We start from the raw sequence: 22,619 nt of genomic DNA, 5'->3' as shown, positions 1-22,619 counted from the left end.
CATTGTTGTGATCTTCGGCTTTATTGTTAAGTCTTTTAACTTCTTGGTTTTCCAAATCCGGACGAAAATTTAGCGTCTCGTGGTTTCTCCAACGTTATCCAAAGTACTTTGTTAGCAAAATCCTTTATTCAACTTTAAGGATAACCTCCTTGTTGATTGCTTTTGGGTTTACGTGAAACATATTTAACTTTGTTTTTGTGACAGATTTTTCTTCACAAGTTTCAGTTCCATAAAAGACTTCACCTTAGACCAAAATGTTATTTTTCTCTTCTTGTACTTTTTTAGCATAATCCTTTTGATTGATTGACCTTGTAGTGCCAAAAGTTCAGTTTTTTTGCACTTTCCAGATCCAGACTTCCAGTTTTCAGCATTTACAGTGACTCCAACATAATAATCGCTTCCATGTTTCCCCAAAACTTCTTCAAACTCTCCCAGCTTAAGAATAGTGTCGTCCTTTATCAAATATTGCTTAATCAATCCAAACACCCTTTCGAAAATAAAGCATAAAGGGTAAACAACTCGTTGAAGATCATGGGTAGTTAGTGCATTTGGAATGCAACATAACCTCAACTCTGATCTCAAAATACACTAAAATGTGGCGGGATTTGGTACAAAATAACAGTTGTACTGAATTCAGCTTGAAAAAATCTATAAAAAACAATATTAATTTAAAATTTTTGGATCGTAGACACGACACATAATAATTAACAACATTTAGCTAGAGTATGAAAACGATTTATTGTTATTAATTTAACTATTAGGTTATTTTATATAAACGAAACGCCTATGATAATGCAGCTGTACTAACATTTAGATATTTTTCAAGTTTTTCCATTATTTCTGATGTATTTCGTCGGTAAACACCGTTTTATTAGGTGTAGAAGTTTTTATTATCTTTTTCACGCTAAAAAACTGTTAGTTAATGTTTAATGTATCAGTTAGCGAGGATCCTGTATAACCATATAATGAGTAGAAATAAATATTTGTATATTAATTTTATAGCGTCAACTTTAATGACACTTTAAGTGTACCTGAATAAAAACATTAAATATGTAAGATATTTCCCGTTTAATTAGATTTAAATCCTATAAAATTATTCAACAACACAACTATTTTGATTACGTGGTTTTAAAACATTTAAAAAAAAAACAACGAAAATCGAATATGACCTAATCTAGTACAAATGCAAAAGGATTTTTTACCAATATTCCATTAAATTTCTTCCAAAATTGATTATTTTCAATACAAAATCCAGTAGAATGTATAAAATCGACGTTATACAACAAAATTACAATCAACTAGACGATGTAATCTCAAAAACCACTGAGGTTACAAGGATAAGGCTATTAAAGCCTGAGATGGTATACTGGGTATACCATCAAACCCATAAACGCGTATTGCTTGTTTGATGGTCGAAAAATGAAAAAACAAAAACTTGGAAAGTACAAAAAACAAAATTAAAACTCTGATCTTCATTGGTATCGCAAGGGCAATATCAATCTGATCCACCACAACCTTAAAGGTCTCTCCTTTAATTTATAGGAATATAATTGACATTCAATCAAGTTTCATGTCAAAATTTTCGAAATTTATGGTAGAAATATCGAACACGATCCGGGTTAGTTCCCGAACATTCAGTTTAACACAATCCTAGATTCCATAACGAAAATCCGCTGCAACTTTTACTAAAAATTAGGTATTTCAAATGTCTTAATCGGGATTATGAATTTTCAATAATTTCCCCGAAATTTCTCCCTCAGAAACTAATCAATAATGTTACTTTCAAGAAAAAGTTGATAGAAATTAGAATGGATCAAATCGCTAGCAAAAAACCAATCACTCATAAATATTTGAATAGAAACCTTTCTAGAATCATTTTTGTCTCGGTACGTCCTTCAATTAATCAAATTTCAATTATAAAATATATTTTTCTACCTTTTCATCAAAACTTTGGTATTTCGTTCAGTTACTCGAATTTCCGGTACTTCTGGCCATTGCGATAACTATAAATAAATCGCATGGCGTCATTGAAATATTGCGAATTCAAATTGGAGTTTTCCTACAACGTTTTTATTATCTTTATCCAACTACCTTTGTCTGATTCACTGTCCTATCGTCCTTAGTAGCTTTCCACAGACATCTCTTCCCCATTTTCTTCGGTTATATTTTTTCACCGTGGGTCTAGATTCTTCAACTCAACAGTAAAAGTATAAGTATCATAATTTTCTTTGGATTTGGTTACCCATTTCGAAATAAAACCAACAAAGAGCTTCCCAGTCACCAGGGGGAGGATATCTTTGATCTGCCCAATCGATTTTTGTGTATTTTTCAATATCTGTAAATCTCTAACAGAATTTTTGTGCAATCGGAAGCTGCAAATTTTCGAAAAGTACGTTAGAAAAGACGTCTTGGTATTTTTGGAGGCAAAATTCATGTGCTGCACGCCGAATGACCTGTCTCTGAAGACGATAACTTGGTTATAGAAACATGTATCGGATAATGCGATTTTGTTGTTGATGCAGTTTGAGTGTTGATGCAGTTTGTAATGTGTTAAATATGCATCATACAATGTGTTTGATAATAAGGAATCAACAATAAATGTAAAAGACGAATTTACCTGACGAATTAAAAATGTTTTATCGGTTTAATAGTACGTTTACTAAGGATTAAACTTCCCTCGTATCCAATCAAGATTTTCAATTAGAGATATCCAAGTTTTTTTTTAATCGTTCCCAATTCTATACCAGAAGAGCACACGAACGATTTTTTTTCTCATTTCGTAGGACCCCTATCGTATTACCTGGCGTACCCTCTTAACAAAAAGTTTAAAAAGGCGTAAAGAATCGTTTAACCTTTGTGATACGCGACCCAAAGCTTCCTCTTAGTCCTTTTTACCACTTTACTTCATGGAAAAAAAATAAATCAATAGAAAAAAAGTACTACTAGGACCATAAAAGGATTAAGAAAGGGATTTCGCTAAAAAATTAATCGAGTGTTTTCGTGAACGTTTTTCTATGGAATTTATTATCGTGGGAACCGAATTTACAAGATGGTAAACCAACAAAAATTAAAGTATCGGTTGGGCAACTAAGATATCTCAAAGTAGTCCCAAAAAACACTTTAAAATTATTTTCAAAATTCCATATCCACCATCAGAGGGTGTAATTTGGTAATATGAAATTAAAAAAACAAATTTCTTGAAATTTACCAAATTTTCAAATGTCAAAAATAGATAAATATTATATTTATCTATGAAAACTTCCGTTGTGGCTAAATTCAACTCAACATTCACAATTTTCGACAAAAATTGATTACTCGGGTTAATTATTTAATAATAATATCAACCAGGTAAGCTAATTTTCAATCAAAAATTAACACCATACAAATAAACTTCTTTGAAATCTACAATAGGTTTGTTCTTAGTAGCTGCACTGAACTAGACCAGTGCAGGCCCGTTCATAAGTGTATAGAATCACTTCAATCAGATATAAAGAACACTTGCACTGCACTGACTGAATTGTCTCTAGACCCAGTGCAGTGCATTACAGTGAACTGGGTGAACTAGTTATCTTGTACTGCTACTAATAACAGTGACACCGACACCGGTTCTGCTACAAAGAACGCTTCAGTGTACACTTTATGAACTAGTGCAGCAACCAAGAACCAACCTGTTGATTCACATCACTAAAACCAATTAATTATCACAAATTTTATTTAGAAAACCTTCTATTCGAGTGAAAAGATACAAAAAATATAATTTTAATGATAGGGATGTACTTGATAGATTGACAACTAATTATCAATATTTAGTTTGAGTTCTGTGATATTCAATCTGCTCTTATTTTTGTTTTATGACGAGAGAAACGCGTTCAGAAGATATCAAATAATTCGTGACCACATGGATTTATGATCCATGATGGTATTTCCACCGACAGAATTTTTCAAAATTTGATTTTAGCAGGGCAATTAAATGTTGAACGTTTGTCTGAATATTTTCACCAGCGACGAGTTTGAAAACTGTGGAAATCTCAATTTAGTAAAGCTGAGATTACACACTTTGTTTTTATTAAATTGAGCAGGTTCTCTTCTAGATCGGGACGTCTACTTTCTAGAAATTCTAAAACTAAATTAAAAAGTGAATAAAATCTTGATAATCATGCATTTTTCGACAATTCGTTTATTCCGGTATGCAGCGGCGAGTTTTCATCGTTTTCATCGCTTATTTTGTTAACTGTATTAACCACAAATTTAAACGATTGTATTTGTATTGGTTAAGTTCATCGCTAAGTTTCTTAGAATATTGAATGTCTATATTGGACATGGACACCCGTTTACGATTTTTTCTATCTCGCCCAACGTAGACCCCCATCGAGACTCCCGTAGACCCCCATCGAGACTCCCGTATACCCCTGATGTTTCACCTGGACCACTTTGAAAACCACGCACCTTAATTGTGAACTAATACTTTCTAAAGTATGTGGAAATAGAAATTATAACCTATAATCGTAATACAATCTAACTAAGCTTCGATTTACTATAGAAAACACATTTTTTTACCAAAAACTAATCATTCCAATGCATTTTGGAAACCATTGCTGCTTTCGTCAAGAACCAATGATAGATTAGCACACGAAATTGTTTTAAAAATAACTGTCACTTAATTGGCTGTCACTTTTTCCTGACAAATCGAAATGTCATGAAATTTGACACATAGTTTTCTGAAAGTTGGTACTTCATAAACGTCATATGGATTTGACATTGACAGTGTCATCTGTGTGTGAATCGAATGATTTATTCTAAATTGTATTTTAACCATAATTTTATCAAATCAAGTGGATTAAAATCGGAACTGTGAGATAGTTATTGAAATATATTATTTATCTGTTATTATTAGTTGTAAACAAATTTTTTATTGATAATACTAACTGAGCAAAAAATCGTTATATGTTAATATTTTGTTTTATCCATCGTTGCTTTTTAAACGTGTCTCTCTAATTACGAATCATCCTGTATACAACTTTTTATAAACCACCTGCTGGTCGTTTATTATCATTATTGACATTTGTATCAATTTTCAAGAAACGGAACAACATATTTACGAAATTGTCGATTAAAAAATTTATGCAAACGTCATTTTTGACCTCTCTTATGACTTAAAAAAAAACCTTTAATCTGGTAAAATATGAATATATATTTTTACGAATTTTATTTTTTTTAGGTAAATAAAATCGATAATTTCAATATTTAATTGGACATAAAACAATTTTTGTCTATAAAATACGATCGAAAAATCTGTGGATTAGTTGAAATAACTGTTAACGATTAAGAGGAAAAATTTTACATATACGAGGTCTGGCTAATGAATAACGAGACTGGTTACTCCACACACCTTTCCTTACGTTTTTTCCTTTGATCGAAGCAAGTGCTGGAAGTCTTTTTGTTGACTTTTTCCGGAGTTGAGAGTGACCTAGACGCTGGTCATCGTCAGTGCACTTTCGGCACTCACTAAAGCGCTTACACAACTCAAAAACACTCGCTCGAGATAGAGAATTGTCCCCATAGGTTTCTTGCAACAATTTATAACTCCCAGTCGGAGTTTTTTTTTCAATTTAACGTGTTTCGCAACGTGCATAAACAAGATATGTAAATACCCAACGTACTATCTGTCTAGGGCGCCCTCTGGACGCGCAGTCTCGTTATTTAATAACCGGACCTCGTATATACATACACAATATGGTTATAATTTCGATTATTAGCAATTCATATTATCAAACAAAAGATATAACGAGTAGATGGTTAAGTTCCATCTCGATTAATAACCGCAATATCTTACGAACAATTGCTTGCATCGTCGTGAAGATCTTTCCGTCGTGTTAGAGCAAATTTCTAAAGAACTAAATACGAAATAAAAATAAATAAAAAAAAACGAAGCTAAATACGACCGTCATGCATATGTATGGCGTTCAATTGTTTCAAGTACTATAAAAATAAACGAACGGGCAATTTTGTATTCATATTGAATCAGGAACGGACTCCCCACATCAACTATACGTTCATTATCGAAATTGGCGATTAAATTAATTCGAACTCCGGATACGTCTAGCAGGACTTATAGGCCCAGGTCCAGCCGTTTTCTATGTGAACGCCCTCTTCTTCTTTTTGCGCCTTCTTCGCGAGTTTTGGGACGCGTTGCAGGTTGACGAACGCGCCTAGGTATGACACTTGTTCAATGATCTTTCCATGGAGTTTTATGGCGACTCCCATATTACTAACAAGTTTATTATTTCACTATTTTCTGGCTTTATTGTTCACTTCTATTGAAGTTTGAAATTACGTCAACTGATGCCGCTTATTTCGTAGTTTTCGCGAATTTTCTACGCTTCGTAACAGACCAGTCTTAAATCCAGTGCAGCCACTTGCACGACACCAAATTTTTCGCGCGTTGATTCAAAATTCACATAGTGATGTCAACCATGTAATTAAATATTCTTATAACGAATTATATAATCTTCATTCTATACTATATATTTTCAAAACTGCCCTATATTAAACAAATAACCGTATAACAAATAGTAAATTATAGTTATTTCTTACTTACCCGGTATATTGATTGTAATACATATAATCTGAAAAAACATATTTTCCAAAATGATTCTATATGATCTAACACTCTAACACCATATAACAAATAAGAAACTTATTTCGAATATATTATATACTACAATGCTATTGAGAAATTTTTTGACGTTTCTAAATGAAAATAAAAACATTATACGTACATCAAGGATATTTCCCCCCAAATAATAATATTAATTTAATATTCTTATTAATAACAAATATTACATAATAACTCTATTTTCTGATGTACCCGGTACATAAATATAATGATTTAGTTTGTCTATGATCTTTTTCAATTCAATTCAAAACGTTCGTACAAAATAATTTATGTACGATGTTAGATACGGTCCTGTACAACATGCATATAATATACCTAAAGATGACGTTCGATTGTTTTGTTAATATAAAAATTCAAAAACAGGTAATTTTATATTCATATTGTACTTCGGAGTACAATACGGCACTTGTTCATAAAAACTCAGTTATTATTTTAATATTTATTTATTGAAATATCTCTCTTCTTTTTGTTTACCGTCCAACTGGCCTCGGCGGAATTTTAGATTCAATCATAACGAAGCGATTTTTATACAAAACTGTACTAGTGTGTACTGAAGAACGTGTTGCCTATATATATGGCGTTAAACTAGAAAAAATTCACATCATTTAAATAAAATTCTTTTAAATCAAAATGAAATATTAAGAACAAAAATACATCTAGTCAAAGTTTGAAAAGGACTAGAAGTTCTTAAATAATTACAAATTCAATTCAACTTTTGATTGAAGAATCACTCATAACAGACTAATTACAAAAATAAATATTATAAATTCATTGTTCTTTTGCTACAAATAAAAAAAATAATCAATAATTTCGTCGGCATATCCGTGTTGATTGTTTTAAAATTTGAAAAAACTTATAACGAAGCAATTTTTATATAAAACTGTCCTAATACTGAAGAACGTGTTGCCTATATATATGGCGTTAAAGTAGAAAAAATTCAGGCCATTTAAATAAAATTATTTTCTTCAAATAAATGATATACATTGAGCGTTGAAGAATCAAATGAACTGTTGAACTGTTTAGATCAAAATAAAATATTAGAAACAAAAATGCATCTTTTCAAAGCAAGTTTGAAATGGATTAGAAGTGCTTAAATGCATAAATACAGACTAATTACGAAAATAAATAAAATATATTTATATATTATAAAGTCGTTGTTCTTTTTGCTACAAATAAAAAAAATAAACAATAACTTCGTTGGCATTCGTGTCGATTATTTTAAAATTTGAAAAAACTTTTATGACAACGTATATTCGTCCTAGCTACGCCACCCCTGCACCCCAGGTGGTATTAATATGAAGTTACCGCCCGTCGGGAGAAAAAGTATTCGAATTTTCTGTAATATTAATCAAATTGTCATGTTCTATTATTCAAAATAAGAACAATAGATAATCGAAAGGGTTCTGTTTCCAGTTTCTGTTCGTTTCGATCTCTGTCTGGGTTGAGTTTTGCTTCAAATTATGTTGGTATAGTCGAGAAAGTTATAAAATTTAATTTCTAATGCAAAACTTAGTGCAGTAGTTTTAAATATTATTAGAGAATAATCTAAATATTTTCTGATATAATTTACTGGTGAGGGAGGGGGAAGCGGGTGAGTTTTTAAGGGTGAAAAACGGTTTATCTCGATTTACGGCAAAACTACAAGTCTTATGGAAAAAAGTCGATTAGCAAAGTTGTAGGTAATAAAGAGATCTACAACTTTTGTTCTCACCATTTTTCACATAACCCCAAAATTTACGTGTAAAATCGAAATAATCGAGTTTTTTGGTTTTTTATTTTTATCTTCTACAAAAAACATTTTCTGTTCACGAAATTTGGTGAATGTTTTGTATATACTGTATATACTGTAATTAATTTTATTTGAAATATTTATTTTTTCACTTAATATCGAAAAAGCACCCTAATTTACAATCGAAAATTTTCCCATTAAAATAACAGCTTTTTTTAAAAAGTGAACAACATGAAAAAAATTTTTTGTACATAAATGAACTTAATCAATTCTGTATTCTATAAATATAAACACGTGTTTTTTAATTTATTATTATTAATGTTTCAACATCGTTTTGCACTTTGGATGTTTTCGTTAATAATAGCATAGAAAAATTTCCTTATTAATCAATTTTTTTGCCAAACGATCGTGAAGTAGGTTACCAGAAAATCTATTTTATTACTAAATGTTTATAAAACTCAATTTTAAACAATAATTTTGTTTAATATCCAAAAAATAAATAACGGAATGTTTTCCATTAGCAAAAATGAGTAAATCAACTGTTTATATTATCTATTAACTTAACTGAATTATTTCATTAAATATAGAGAGTGTCTCATAAATAATAAAAAACCTTTCGAACCTGGATAGTTAACTTGTGAGGACATCTTAGAAGTAAGTTTAGAGGTCTTTTGGAACTATTCCTTCTGGTAGTTTGTATAGTAGAAGACAAATAATAGTTCCAGAATGGATCTTGCAGCAAATCACAATGTAATTCATCTATATTGAGTTTTATAAAGATGTAGTAGACTCCAGACTGTTTACTACACATAACTACCAATAAAACTTTGTGAGGACATCTTAGAAGTAAGTTTAGAGGTCTTTTGGAACCATTCCTTCTGGTAGTTTGTATAGTAGAAAGCAAATACTAGTTCCAGAATGTATCTTGCAGCAAATCACATTCTAATTCAGTTACATTGAGCTTTATAAAGATGTACTAAACTCCAGACTGTTTATTAGATATAACTACCATTAAAACTTTGTGAGTACATCTTAGAAGTAAGTTTAGAGGTCTTTTGGACGTATTCTTCTGGTAGTTTGTATAGTAGAAGACAAATATTAGATCCAGAATGGATGTTGCAGCAAATTACAATCGAATTCAGTTACATTGAGCTTTATAAAGATGTACTAAACTCCAGACTGTTTATTAGATATAACTACCATTAAAACTTTGTGAGTACATCTTAGAAGTAAGTTTAGAGGTCTTTTGGAACTATTCCTTCTGGTAGTTTGTATAGTAGAATACAAATACTAGATCCAGAATGGATCTTGCAGCAAATCACATTCTAATTCAGTTACATTGAGCTTTATAAAGATGTTCTAGAAGCCAGACTGTTTACTAGACATAACTCCCATTAAAACTTTGTGAGTACATCTTAGAAGTAAGTTTAGAGGTCTTTTGGACGTATTCTTCTGGTAGTTTGTATAGTAGAAGACAAATACTAGTTCCAGAATGGATCTTGCAGCAAATCACATTCTAATTCAGTTACATTGAGCTTTATAAAGATGTACTAGACTCCAGACTGTTTACTAGACATAACTCCCATTAAAACTTTGTGAGTACATCTTAGAAGTAAGTTTAGAGGTCTTTTGGACGTATTCTTCTGGTAGTTTGTATAGTAGAAGACAAATACTAGTTCCAGAATGGATCTTGCAGCAAATCACATTCTAATTCAGTTACATTGAGCTTTATAAAGATGTTCTAGAAGCCAGACTGTTTACTAGACATAACTCCCATTAAAACTTTGTGAGTACACCTTAGAAGTAAGTTTAGAGGTCTTTTGGACGTATTCTTCTGGTAGTTTGTATAGTAGAAGACAAATACTAGATCCAGAATGGATCTTGCAGCAAATCACAATCGAATTCAGTTACATTGAGCTTTATAAAGTTGTACTAGACTCCAGATTATTTACTAGACATAACTACCATTAAAACTTTGTGAGTACACCTTAGAAGTAAGTTTGGAGGTCTTTTGGACGTATTTTTCTGGTAGTTTGTATAGTAGAAGACAAATACTAGTTCCAGAATGTATCTTGCAGCAAATCACATTCTAATTCAGTTACATGGAGCTTTATAAAGATGTACTAGACTCCAGACTGTTTACTAGACATAACTCCCATTAAAACTTTGTGAGTACATCTTAGAAGTAAGTTTAGAGGTCTTTTGGACGTATTCTTCTGGTAGTTTGTATAGTAGAAGACAAATACTAGTTCCAGAATGGATCTTGCAGCAAATCACATTCTAATTCAGTTACATTGAGCTTTATAAAGATGTTCTAGAAGCCAGACTGTTTACTAGACATAACTCCCATTAAAACTTTGTGAGTACACCTTAGAAGTAAGTTTAGAGGTCTTTTGGACGTATTCTTCTGGTAGTTTGTATAGTAGAAGACAAATACTAGATCCAGAATGGATCTTGCAGCAAATCACAATCGAATTCAGTTACATTGAGCTTTATAAAGTTGTACTAGACTCCAGATTATTTACTAGACATAACTACCATTAAAACTTTGTGAGTACACCTTAGAAGTAAGTTTGGAGGTCTTTTGGACGTATTTTTCTGGTAGTTTGTATAGTAGAAGACAAATACTAGTTCCAGAATGTATCTTGCAGCAAATCACATTCTAATTCAGTTACATGGAGCTTTATAAAGATGTACTAGACTCCAGACTGTTTACTAGACATAACTCCCATTAAAACTTTGTGAGTACATCTTAGAAGTAAGTTTAGAGGTCTTTTGGACGTATTCTTCTGGTAGTTTGTATAGTAGAAGACAAATACTAGTTCCAAAATGGATCTTGCAGCAAATCACATTCTAATTCAGTTACATTGAGCTTTATAAAGATGTACTAGACTCCAGACTGTTTACTAGACATAACTCCCATTAAAACTTTGTGAGTACATCTTAGAAGTAAGTTTAGAGGTCTTTTGGACGTATTCTTCTGGTAGTTTGTATAGTAGAAGACAAATACTAGTTCCAGAATGGATCTTGCAGCAAATCACATTCTAATTCAGTTACATTGAGCTTTATAAAGATGTACTAGACTCCAGACTGTTTACTAGACATAACTCCCATTAAAACTTTGTGAGTACATCTTAGAAGTAAGTTTAGAGGTCTTTTGGACGTATTCTTCTGGTAGTTTGTATAGTAGAAGACAAATACTAGTTCCAGAATGGATCTTGCAGCAAATCACAATCGAATTCAAGTACATTGAGCTTTATAAAGATGTACTAGACCCCAGACTGTTTATTAGACATAAATACCATTAGAACTTTGTGAGGACATCTTAGAAGTAAGTTTAGAGGTCTTTTGGACGTATTCTTCTGGTAGTTTGTATAGTAGAAGACAAATACTAGTTCCAGAATGGATCTTGCAGCAAATCACATTCTAATTCAGTTACATTGAGCTTTATAAAGATGTACTAGACTCCAGACTGTTTACTAGACATAACTCCCATTAAAACTTTGTGAGTACATCTTAGAAGTAAGTTTAGAGGTCTTTTGGACGTATTCTTCTGGTAGTTTGTATAGTAGAAGACAAATACTAGTTCCAGAATGGATCTTGCAGCAAATCACATTCTAATTCAAGTACATTGAGCTTTATAAAGATGTACTAGACTCCAGACTCTTTACTAGACATAACTACCATTAAAACTTTGTGAGTACATCTTAGAAGTAAGTTTAGAGGTCTTTTGGAACCATTTCTTCAGGTAGTTTGTATAGTAGAAGACAGATACTAGTTCCAGAATGGATCTTGCAGCAAATTACAATCTAATACAGTTACATTGAGCTTTATAAAGATGTACTAGACTCCAGACTGTTTACTAGACATAACTCCCATTAAAACTTTGTGAGTACATCTTAGAAGTAAGTTTAGAGGTCTTTTGGACGTATTCTTCTGGTAGTTTGTATAGTAGAAGACAAATACTAGTTCCAGAATGGATCTTGCAGCAAATCACAATCGAATTCAAGTACATTGAGCTTTATAAAGATGTACTAGACTCCAGACTGTTTACTAGACATAACTCCCATTAAAACTCTGTGAGTACATCTTAGAAGTAAGTTTAGAGGTCTTTTGGACGTATTCTTCTGGTAGTTTGTATAGTAGAAGACAAATACTAGTTCCAGAATGGATCTTGCAGCAAATCACATTCTAATTCAAGTACATTGAGCTTTATAAAGATGTACTAGACTCCAGACTCTTTACTAGACATAACTACCATTAAAACTTTGTGAGTACATCTTAGAAGTAAGTTTAGAGGTCTTTTGGAAACATTCCTTCTGGTAGTTTGTATAGTAGAAGACAGATACTAGTTCCAGAATGGATCTTGCAGCAAATTACAATCTAATACAGTTACATTGAGCTTTATAAAGATGTACTAAACTCCAGACTGTTTACTACAAATATTTGCTAGTAGCAAATAAAAATCACTAAAATAGGAGCCGAAGTATTTTTTCTTACGTACATATTTTAGATAATTACGATGTAAAGTTGCTCCAATTTTTTTTCTAAAATTAGTTTTAGCTTTCACTTGTATTCGAACGCACCTCATATAAGCATGTTTAATTTATTTCACACAAAAACCAATTTTGCGTAATAATTTGTTTTTTCAACGGATAATGACAAGTCAATTTTCATCTAACGATTTTAACTAATTTGATCTAACGAAGAGTGGGTCAAGAATGAAAGCAATTCATACGTTTTTTCTTCTTCTTTATTCAAAATATGTTTATATATAATATGTAGTATGAATTAATTGCATTTTACAATAAAGGAAGTGAAAAGAAAAAAATATGACTTATTAGAAAGACTATTACAAACCGGATAATGTTTATTTTAACATTATAAAATGTGAATTTCATCGCTTTGGCAACTTTAGGAAAGTCGTTGTTCATTATAATACGAGGACTGTCCGAGAAGTACTTGGAATCATCCTCGTAATCACCATACATTATTCCCAGCGATTTTCAATAAGTTCTATACCATATTTATAATAAGAATCGTCAAGTTCCTTACAAATAACCATTAACTAAAAATCTTTAACCATCGAGCCTGGGAACTGAAAATAATCCAATAATTCAAACAATTAGTAATGCAGAGCTGTATTTTTTGACATAAAGTCTTCGGTAATTTTCTAAATAATAATAGTTTTTAAATTAGGATTAATGGCTCTATCTCTCACCTCAAAACACAACAACATGGTGTACCACAAGGTTCAGTGATCAGTCCAACTGCATTCCTGATATCTATCAACTAATTTGCAGAAACCAATAAAACTCAGAATGTATGTAGATGATCTGATTATGTACATAAAAAGTAAGAATCCATCAACAACAAAATCGATTTCGCAAACACACATAAATATACTTGAAACATGGTCCAGATATTGCGTTTTTTACTTCTCTGTATAATATTCTGGTAGACCAAAAACCACTACTCGAACCAAATGATATTCTTCTCAATTATGTATCGAAAATCACATATCTGGGAATGATATTCGACTCGTAATTAAATTTGAACGAATACCTATTAAAAGTTTTCTCAAATAGAAGCTGGGGATTTGACCAAGAGACTTTAGTATCAGTCATAAGATCTTCGGTGAGTAACAGATACTGAAATGTTGAGATACCTTAGCAAATCAAGCATTAAGCATAATTACTGCAGCTTACAGAACAACTCCCATCGAAAGTTTACAAGTTGAGCTTGTCACTAGCTAAAAGAAGACATTGTCATATGCCATATGAGCAACCATGAACGACCAAACTACTATGGTACAGTTACAAACTGATATCAAAGAAAGGAGTTGACTATTTTTGAATATATTAGACAACTGAATATGAAGTTTCCTCACATTGTACAATTAAATATTGATATACCTTCCCCATGGCTGCTTAAAACTCCGACCATTTATGGAAGATTGAATCGCCAGCTTTCATAATATATCGCTCGAAACTTTCCACTTTGAAGTAGGTTAAGAGGTAAGTTAGAACTATTCCTTCTGGTAGTTTGTATAGTAGAAGACAGATTCGAGTTCCAGAATGGATCTTACTACAATACACAATCTAATTCATCTACATTGAGCTTTATAAAGATGTATTAGACTCCAGAATGTTTACAAGACATAAATACCTTTAATACTTAGTGAGGACATCTTAGAAGTAAGTTTAGAGGTCATTTGGAACTATTCCTTCTGGTAGTTTATATAGTAGAAGACAAATACTAGTTCCAGAATGGATCTTACAGCAAATCACAATCTAATTCATCTACATTGAGCTTTATAAAGATGTACTAGACTCCAGACTGTTTACAAGACATAAATACCATTAAAAATTTGTGAGGACATCTTAGAAGTAAGTTTAGAGGTCTTTTGGACTTATTCCTTTTGGTAGTTTGTATAGTAGAAGACAAATACTAGTTCCAAAAGGGATCTTGCAGCAAATCACAATCTAATTCATCTACATTGAGCTTTATAAAGATGTACTAGACTCCAGACTGTTTACAAGACATAAATACCATTAAAAATTTGTGAGGACATCTTAGAAGTAAGTTTAGAGGTCTTTTGGACTTATTCCTTTTGGTAGTTTGTATAGTAGAAGACAAATACTAGTTCCAGAATGGATTTTGCAGCAAATCACATTCTAATTCAGTTACATTGAGCTTTATAAAGATATACAAGACTCCAGACTGTTTATTAGACATAAATATTATTAAAACTTTGTGAGGACATTTTAGAAGTAAGTTAGGGGTCATTTGGAACTATTCCTTCTGGTACTTTGTATAGTAGAAGACAAATACTAGTTCCAAAAGGGATCTTGCAGCAAATCACAATCTAATTCATCTACATTGAGCTTTATAAAGTTGTACTAGACTCCAGATTATTTACTAGACATAACTACCATTAAAACTTTGTGAGTACACCTTAGAAGTAAGTTTGGAGGTCTTTTGGACTTATTCCTTTTGGTAGTTTGTATAGTAGAAGACAAATACTAGTTCCAGAATGGATCTTGCAGCAAATCACATTCTAATTCAGTTACATTGAGCTTTATAAAGATATACAAGACTCCAGACTGTTTATTAGACATAAATATTATTAAAACTTTGTGAGGACATTTTAGAAGTAAGTTAGGGGTCATTTGGAACTATTCCTTCTGGTACTTTGTATAGTAGAAGACAAATACTAGTTCCAAAAGGGATCTTGCAGCAAATCACAATCTAATTCATTTACATTGAGCTTTATAAAGTTGTACTAGACTCCAGATTATTTACTAGACATAACTACCATTAAAACTTTGTGAGTACACCTTAGAAGTAAGTTTGGAGGTCTTTTGGACGTATTCTTCTGGTAGTTTGTATAGTAGAAGACAAATACTAGATCCAGAATGGATCTTGCAGCAAATCACATTCTAATTCAGTTACATTGAGCTTTATAAAGATATACAAGACTCCAGACTGTTTATTAGACATAAATATTATTAAAACTTTGTGAGGACATTTTAGAAGTAAGTTAGGGGTCATTTGGAACTATTCCTTCTGGTACTTTGTATAGTAGAAGACAAATACTAGTTCCAAAAGGGATCTTGCAGCAAATCACAATCTAATTCATCTACATTGAGCTTTATAAAGTTGTACTAGACTCCAGATAATTTACTAGACATAACTACCATTAAAACTTTGTGAGTACACCTTAGAAGTAAGTTTGGAGGTCTTTTGGACTTATTCCTTTTGGTAGTTTGTATAGTAGAAGACAAATACTAGTTCCAGAATGGATCTTGCAGCAAATCACATTCTAATTCAGTTACATTGAGCTTTATAAAGATGTACTAGACTCCAGACTGTTTACAAGACATAAATACCATTAAAAATTTGTGAGGACATCTTAGAAGTAAGTTTAGAGGTCTTTTGGACTTATTCCTTTTGGTAGTTTGTATAGTAGAAGACAAATACTAGTTCCAGAATGGATCTTGCAGCAAATCACATTCTAATTCAGTTACATTGAGCTTTATAAAGATATACAAGACTCCAGACTGTTTATTAGACATAAATATTATTAAAACTTTGTGAGGACATTTTAGAAGTAAGTTAGGGGTCATTTGGAACTATTCCTTCTGGTACTTTGTATAGTAGAAGACAAATACTAGTTCCAAAAGGGATCTTGCAGCAAATCACAATCTAATTCATCTACATTGAGCTTTATAAAGTTGTACTAGACTCCAGATAATTTACTAGACATAACTACCATTAAAACTTTGTGAGTACACCTTAGAAGTAAGTTTGGAGGTCTTTTGGACTTATTCCTTTTGGTAGTTTGTATAGTAGAAGACAAATACTAGTTCCAGAATGGATCTTGCAGCAAATCACATTCTAATTCAGTTACATTGAGCTTTATAAAGATGTACTAGACTCCAGATTATTTACTAGACATAACTACCATTAAAACTTTGTGAGTACACCTTAGAAGTAAGTTTGGAGGTCTTTTGGACTTATTCCTTTTGGTAGTTTGTATAGTAGAAGACAAATACTAGTTCCAGAATGGATCTTGCAGCAAATCACATTCTAATTCAGTTACATTGAGCTTTATAAAGATATACAAGACTCCAGACTGTTTATTAGACATAAATATTATTAAAACTTTGTGAGGACATTTTAGAAGTAAGTTAGGGGTCATTTGGAACTATTCCTTCTGGTACTTTGTATAGTAGAAGACAAATACTAGTTCCAAAAGGGATCTTGCAGCAAATCACAATCTAATTCATTTACATTGAGCTTTATAAAGTTGTACTAGACTCCAGATTATTTACTAGACATAACTACCATTAAAACTTTGTGAGTACACCTTAGAAGTAAGTTTGGAGGTCTTTTGGACGTATTCTTCTGGTAGTTTGTATAGTAGAAGACAAATACTAGATCCAGAATGGATCTTGCAGCAAATCACATTCTAATTCAGTTACATTGAGCTTTATAAAGATATACAAGACTCCAGACTGTTTATTAGACATAAATATTATTAAAACTTTGTGAGGACATTTTAGAAGTAAGTTAGGGGTCATTTGGAACTATTCCTTCTGGTACTTTGTATAGTAGAAGACAAATACTAGTTCCAAAAGGGATCTTGCAGCAAATCACAATCTAATTCATCTACATTGAGCTTTATAAAGTTGTACTAGACTCCAGATAATTTACTAGACATAACTACCATTAAAACTTTGTGAGTACACCTTAGAAGTAAGTTTGGAGGTCTTTTGGACTTATTCCTTTTGGTAGTTTGTATAGTAGAAGACAAATACTAGTTCCAGAATGGATCTTGCAGCAAATCACATTCTAATTCAGTTACATTGAGCTTTATAAAGATGTACTAGACTCCAGACTGTTTACAAGACATAAATACCATTAAAAATTTGTGAGGACATCTTAGAAGTAAGTTTAGAGGTCTTTTGGACTTATTCCTTTTGGTAGTTTGTATAGTAGAAGACAAATACTAGTTCCAGAATGGATCTTGCAGCAAATCACATTCTAATTCAGTTACATTGAGCTTTATAAAGATATACAAGACTCCAGACTGTTTATTAGACATAAATATTATTAAAACTTTGTGAGGACATTTTAGAAGTAAGTTAGGGGTCATTTGGAACTATTCCTCCTGGTACTTTGTATAGTAGAAGACAAATACTAGTTCCAAAAGGGATCTTGCAGCAAATCACAATCTAATTCATCTACATTGAGCTTTATAAAGTTGTACTAGACTCCAGATAATTTACTAGACATAACTACCATTAAAACTTTGTGAGTACACCTTAGAAGTAAGTTTGGAGGTCTTTTGGACTTATTCCTTTTGGTAGTTTGTATAGTAGAAGACAAATACTAGTTCCAGAATGGATCTTGCAGCAAATCACATTCTAATTCAGTTACATTGAGCTTTATAAAGATGTACTAGACTCCAGATTATTTACTAGACATAACTACCATTAAAACTTTGTGAGTACACCTTAGAAGTAAGTTTGGAGGTCTTTTGGACTTATTCCTTTTGGTAGTTTGTATAGTAGAAGACAAATACTAGTTCCAGAATGGATCTTGCAGCAAATCACATTCTAATTCAGTTACATTGAGCTTTATAAAGATATACAAGACTCCAGACTGTTTATTAGACATAAATATTATTAAAACTTTGTGAGGACATTTTAGAAGTAAGTTAGGGGTCATTTGGAACTATTCCTTCTGGTACTTTGTATAGTAGAAGACAAATACTAGTTCCAAAAGGGATCTTGCAGCAAATCACAATCTAATTCATCTACATTGAGCTTTATAAAGATGTACTAGACTCCAGACTGTTTATTAGACATAAATACCATTAAAACTTTGTGAGGACATCTTAGAAGTAAGTTTAGAGGTCTTTTGGACTTATTCCTTCTAATATATGATGTATACAGTGTGTACTTGTGGTATTTTTCAAGCAACTACTGACATCTTTATATCGGACCAAGTACTTTTGTAACTATCCTCGTACTAATACTTTCCATCCAAAGATGGATTTAATCGAAGCAATTCCATTAAACTCCATCAAACATACAAAAGTTTATCATTCATTCAACCAATTTCAAAACATTAAAGTGCCACCAGATTATAACTCCAAAGTGATTTTGAGTATGAAGTTTTCTGGTCAATTCAAGTAAAGATCCAAACGGTAATTTTGGTGTTTATAATTGTAGTTTGGTCCCTGTAAGAAATAATAACGTATTTCGAAATTTATCAAATTATCGGTTGTAGCTCGTGCATTAAGTTTTTATTAACACGGATGTGGGGGTTTCTCTACGACTCAAATGCTCAAATAAAGCGAGTTTCAATACTTTATGTTCTATAGAGACTCTTCAACATAAATTCAATAATAGTTTTTTAGGGAATTTCGAGAAACAATAATTTGAATTGAAAAAAATCTGAAAACGATTATTTAACCTACTGAGATTGAATTATTACGTTTTTTTCTATTTAAGCGAGGTCATGAGCGAAAAAATCGTTACTATGGTATTTCGTTTATCTCCCACACTTAATTGTTTCTATAATTTTTTTCGTTGTGGGTATACAAAAACCATTTACAAAATATTCCAAATGGGTTGGTTGAAATGTGTCGAAAATCATGTTGGTGTAAATGTTATTACGAACCTACTTTTTTTTTTAGTAACAAACGATGAACAATTTGATTGACGCTTATCAGAAACGAAAACGGCTTATTTGGATTTCGTGTGTCAATCAACACCCAAATTTTTCCACGATTTATTCATTTGGATTTCGTCAACATCGTTTTACATAACCATCAGACGTGGTTCTTATGGGGTAGCTACAAAATATACCTTTTGGCTTGAATTTTGACTAAAAATAACCAACAAAAATAACAAAATAACAAACAGAATTGTACACGGTTGCCAATCATCCCGGTTTTTCCGGGAAAATCCCGATTTCTATTCGTGCCTCCCCCCGAGAGAAAAAAACCCTAGGTCGAGAGGGTTTTTCCACACAAGCAGTTTAAGTAAACCAGAAACTACTGCAGCGTGGTATTAATGCGTTGGGATCATCCTTTTCTTGATAATAATTGATAGTTCGTTCATTTTTCTTTTTTCTTTTCTATCAATTGAAATATCGTTGAAAATTCAACTACTTTCAATCCTTATCAAAATATATGTCCTGGATTTCTATTACATAAAGCTGGCAACCCTGGAATGAAAACTGTTTACGATAATTTGTACCCATCGTTTTCAATATCAATATTGTTTCGTTGGGGGCGAAAATCATTAGAAAATTACCCACGTGCTGGTGGTTTTACGATATTATATACACCAGAAGAAATTGAATTAGTTAAATTTAGTCATTTTGGATCGAAAGCGTGTCCATAGAGAGAGTCGTTAATCACCAAATCAACTACTATTAATACGGTTTTCGTAAACATAAATCAACCGGGAACATCCTGGTTTATGTAACTAACTTAAAGACCGATCCAAAAAGGTTTGAGGTTAACCCTGGTGTTCCCAATGGAGGCTAACACTTTAATCAGTAGTCACTAACAGATTTCTACCATCAAATCTATTTAGAAACATTCTGGAATGGTCTAGAACAAATTTGATCGAGTTCAATGAAGCAAAAACCTAAGCTAGCACTGCAGATTAGGATTTGGTCTTGTCTGGACTTAAAATAACACCTCATCCATCCAAATACGCTTTTTGAACGATCCAGAATTGACCAGAAACTTGGAGAGCTTAGAACAAAGAAGAAAAATCGATTTTCTGACTTTGTTTGCTTGATACTACCTCAGCAAATACTCCTCCGAGTTATCCAGCATATTCCCATCTGGAGTAGTGTTTTCAAAGCGTATTCAACGGGTAGACGTGGTTCATAAACATCAAGGTCGTTTTTAGAAAGCGCTAAACAGGATTTGTAACAGGAAGATCTAAACTTGGACTCTAATCAGTAGTCAGTAACAGATTTCTACCATCAAATCGATCTAGAAACATTCTGGAATGGTCTAGAACAAATTTGATCGAGTTCAATGAAGCAAAAACCTAAGCTAGCACTGCAGATTAGGATTTGGTCTTGTCTGGACTTAAAATAACGTTCCATCCATGCAAATTCGCTTTTCGAGCGATCCAGAATTGACTAGAAACTTGGAGAGCTTAAAACAAAGAAGAAAAATCGATTTTCTGACTTTGTTTGCTTGATACTACCTCAGCAAATACTCCTCCGAGTTATCCAGCATATTCCCATCTGGAGTAGTGTTTTCAAAGCGTATTCAACGGGTAGACGTGGTTTATAAACTTCAAGGTCGTCTGCAGATGCTTTAAACTTCAATTTGTAGGGACTCAATCATAAGGTGGACCTTAATCACCACATTTAACTCACCTGTTTTATTTAATCTTCAAATTTCATTTGCAGGAAAGGGATTTTCATTAGTGTTAACATCGATAAAGATTATTTTTAGAATTTTGAACTTCGTTCCCTAGACTATATTTTAGAAATGATCAGATTTCTTCGTAGGAAGATTTTTAATAGCAAAAACACCTTGTATAATAACGATTCATGAAATAATTGTTATAAAACGTAACCTTGAACTATTACAAATTCGTATTTATTATATTATATTCAAATTAATCATTATATGTAATGTAAATTGTTAATTTTAATTATATTGAACTTAAATTTGTCGATTTGAACGTTTTTTGACGCAATTTCCAAGTAATCGAACACGAAACGTTCCGAGAAATTTTAAAAATAAATTAATTACATTTCTGTGGTAATAGCTTTTTGAGATATTCACCGTATTTCCTCATAAGATATTATCTCGAAATGGGAACCATGTTTTTTTTTCATAAATAAATTTACACATTACTCCATCATTATTTTAATTTCGTCGTAAGGCGTATCAGAAAAAATGTTAAAAAACATCAAGATCGTATACCAAATACGTCCAGAAGCTATTATTTACATTTAAAATTCCTCACGTCAGAAAATATACTCGAAATCATTAAAAAATGTGCTCTATCATCAAAATTAATGTATATTTAGTAACATATATGGACCTCGACGACACAAAACACAATTTCAATGTATATTAATAAGGAACCCTACAAAGGGTTCAGGTAATTACTTCCAACATTTTTTTTAAATCTACTTATAAAAGAAAACCGAACCTTAATTATCGGTTGCTTCGTTTACAACTTTTTTTTCTTCTACTTTTTCCTCGAGGGACCAGTAATTAGTATATTTTAAAGAAATATTATTATTATTAAATATTAATCCAATGATATAACCCCTAAATCTACGCATATGATAACTCAAAGGCATTCAAACCGCACACATACAATTTTTTTTTACGTTCTGTGTTTCACTGTATTGTATATATTCTTTTGCATATTAATCATTCCTTATACAATGTTTATCCTTGTCTCACTCATTATATATCGGTTCAACTCTTTTTATTTCTTTCCGAGATAAATTACAACGTTGCCACATTTTTTTATTTTCCTTATAATCCAGCACCTATATTCAAAATTACACAAAAAATTCGGGAGTAAATGACGTGAAAACATTTTCTCATACGACCTCTTGTTTCTGAGTTATAGTACTTTGAAGTTGCGAAATCAAAACTTATATTTACGTATATTTTCTAAAGTAGATATACAATCGAACATTATG

General features: G+C 31.8%; 1 protein-coding gene across 2 annotated transcripts in view; it reads left to right on the top strand.

The window, feature by feature from the left end:
• The window catches only part of LOC130449947 (zinc finger protein castor homolog 1), a 182,190-nt gene that overhangs the window by 91,637 nt on the left and 67,934 nt on the right, over positions 1–22,619 (top strand). The gene's annotated exons all lie outside the window — the stretch shown is intronic.

Source organism: Diorhabda sublineata, chromosome 10 (genome assembly GCF_026230105.1).
Source record: "Diorhabda sublineata isolate icDioSubl1.1 chromosome 10, icDioSubl1.1, whole genome shotgun sequence".
Lineage (NCBI taxonomy): Eukaryota > Metazoa > Arthropoda > Insecta > Coleoptera > Chrysomelidae > Diorhabda > Diorhabda sublineata.
The sequence above is the reverse complement of the archived record's forward strand: the minus strand, read 5'-3'. Positions and strand labels throughout refer to the sequence as shown.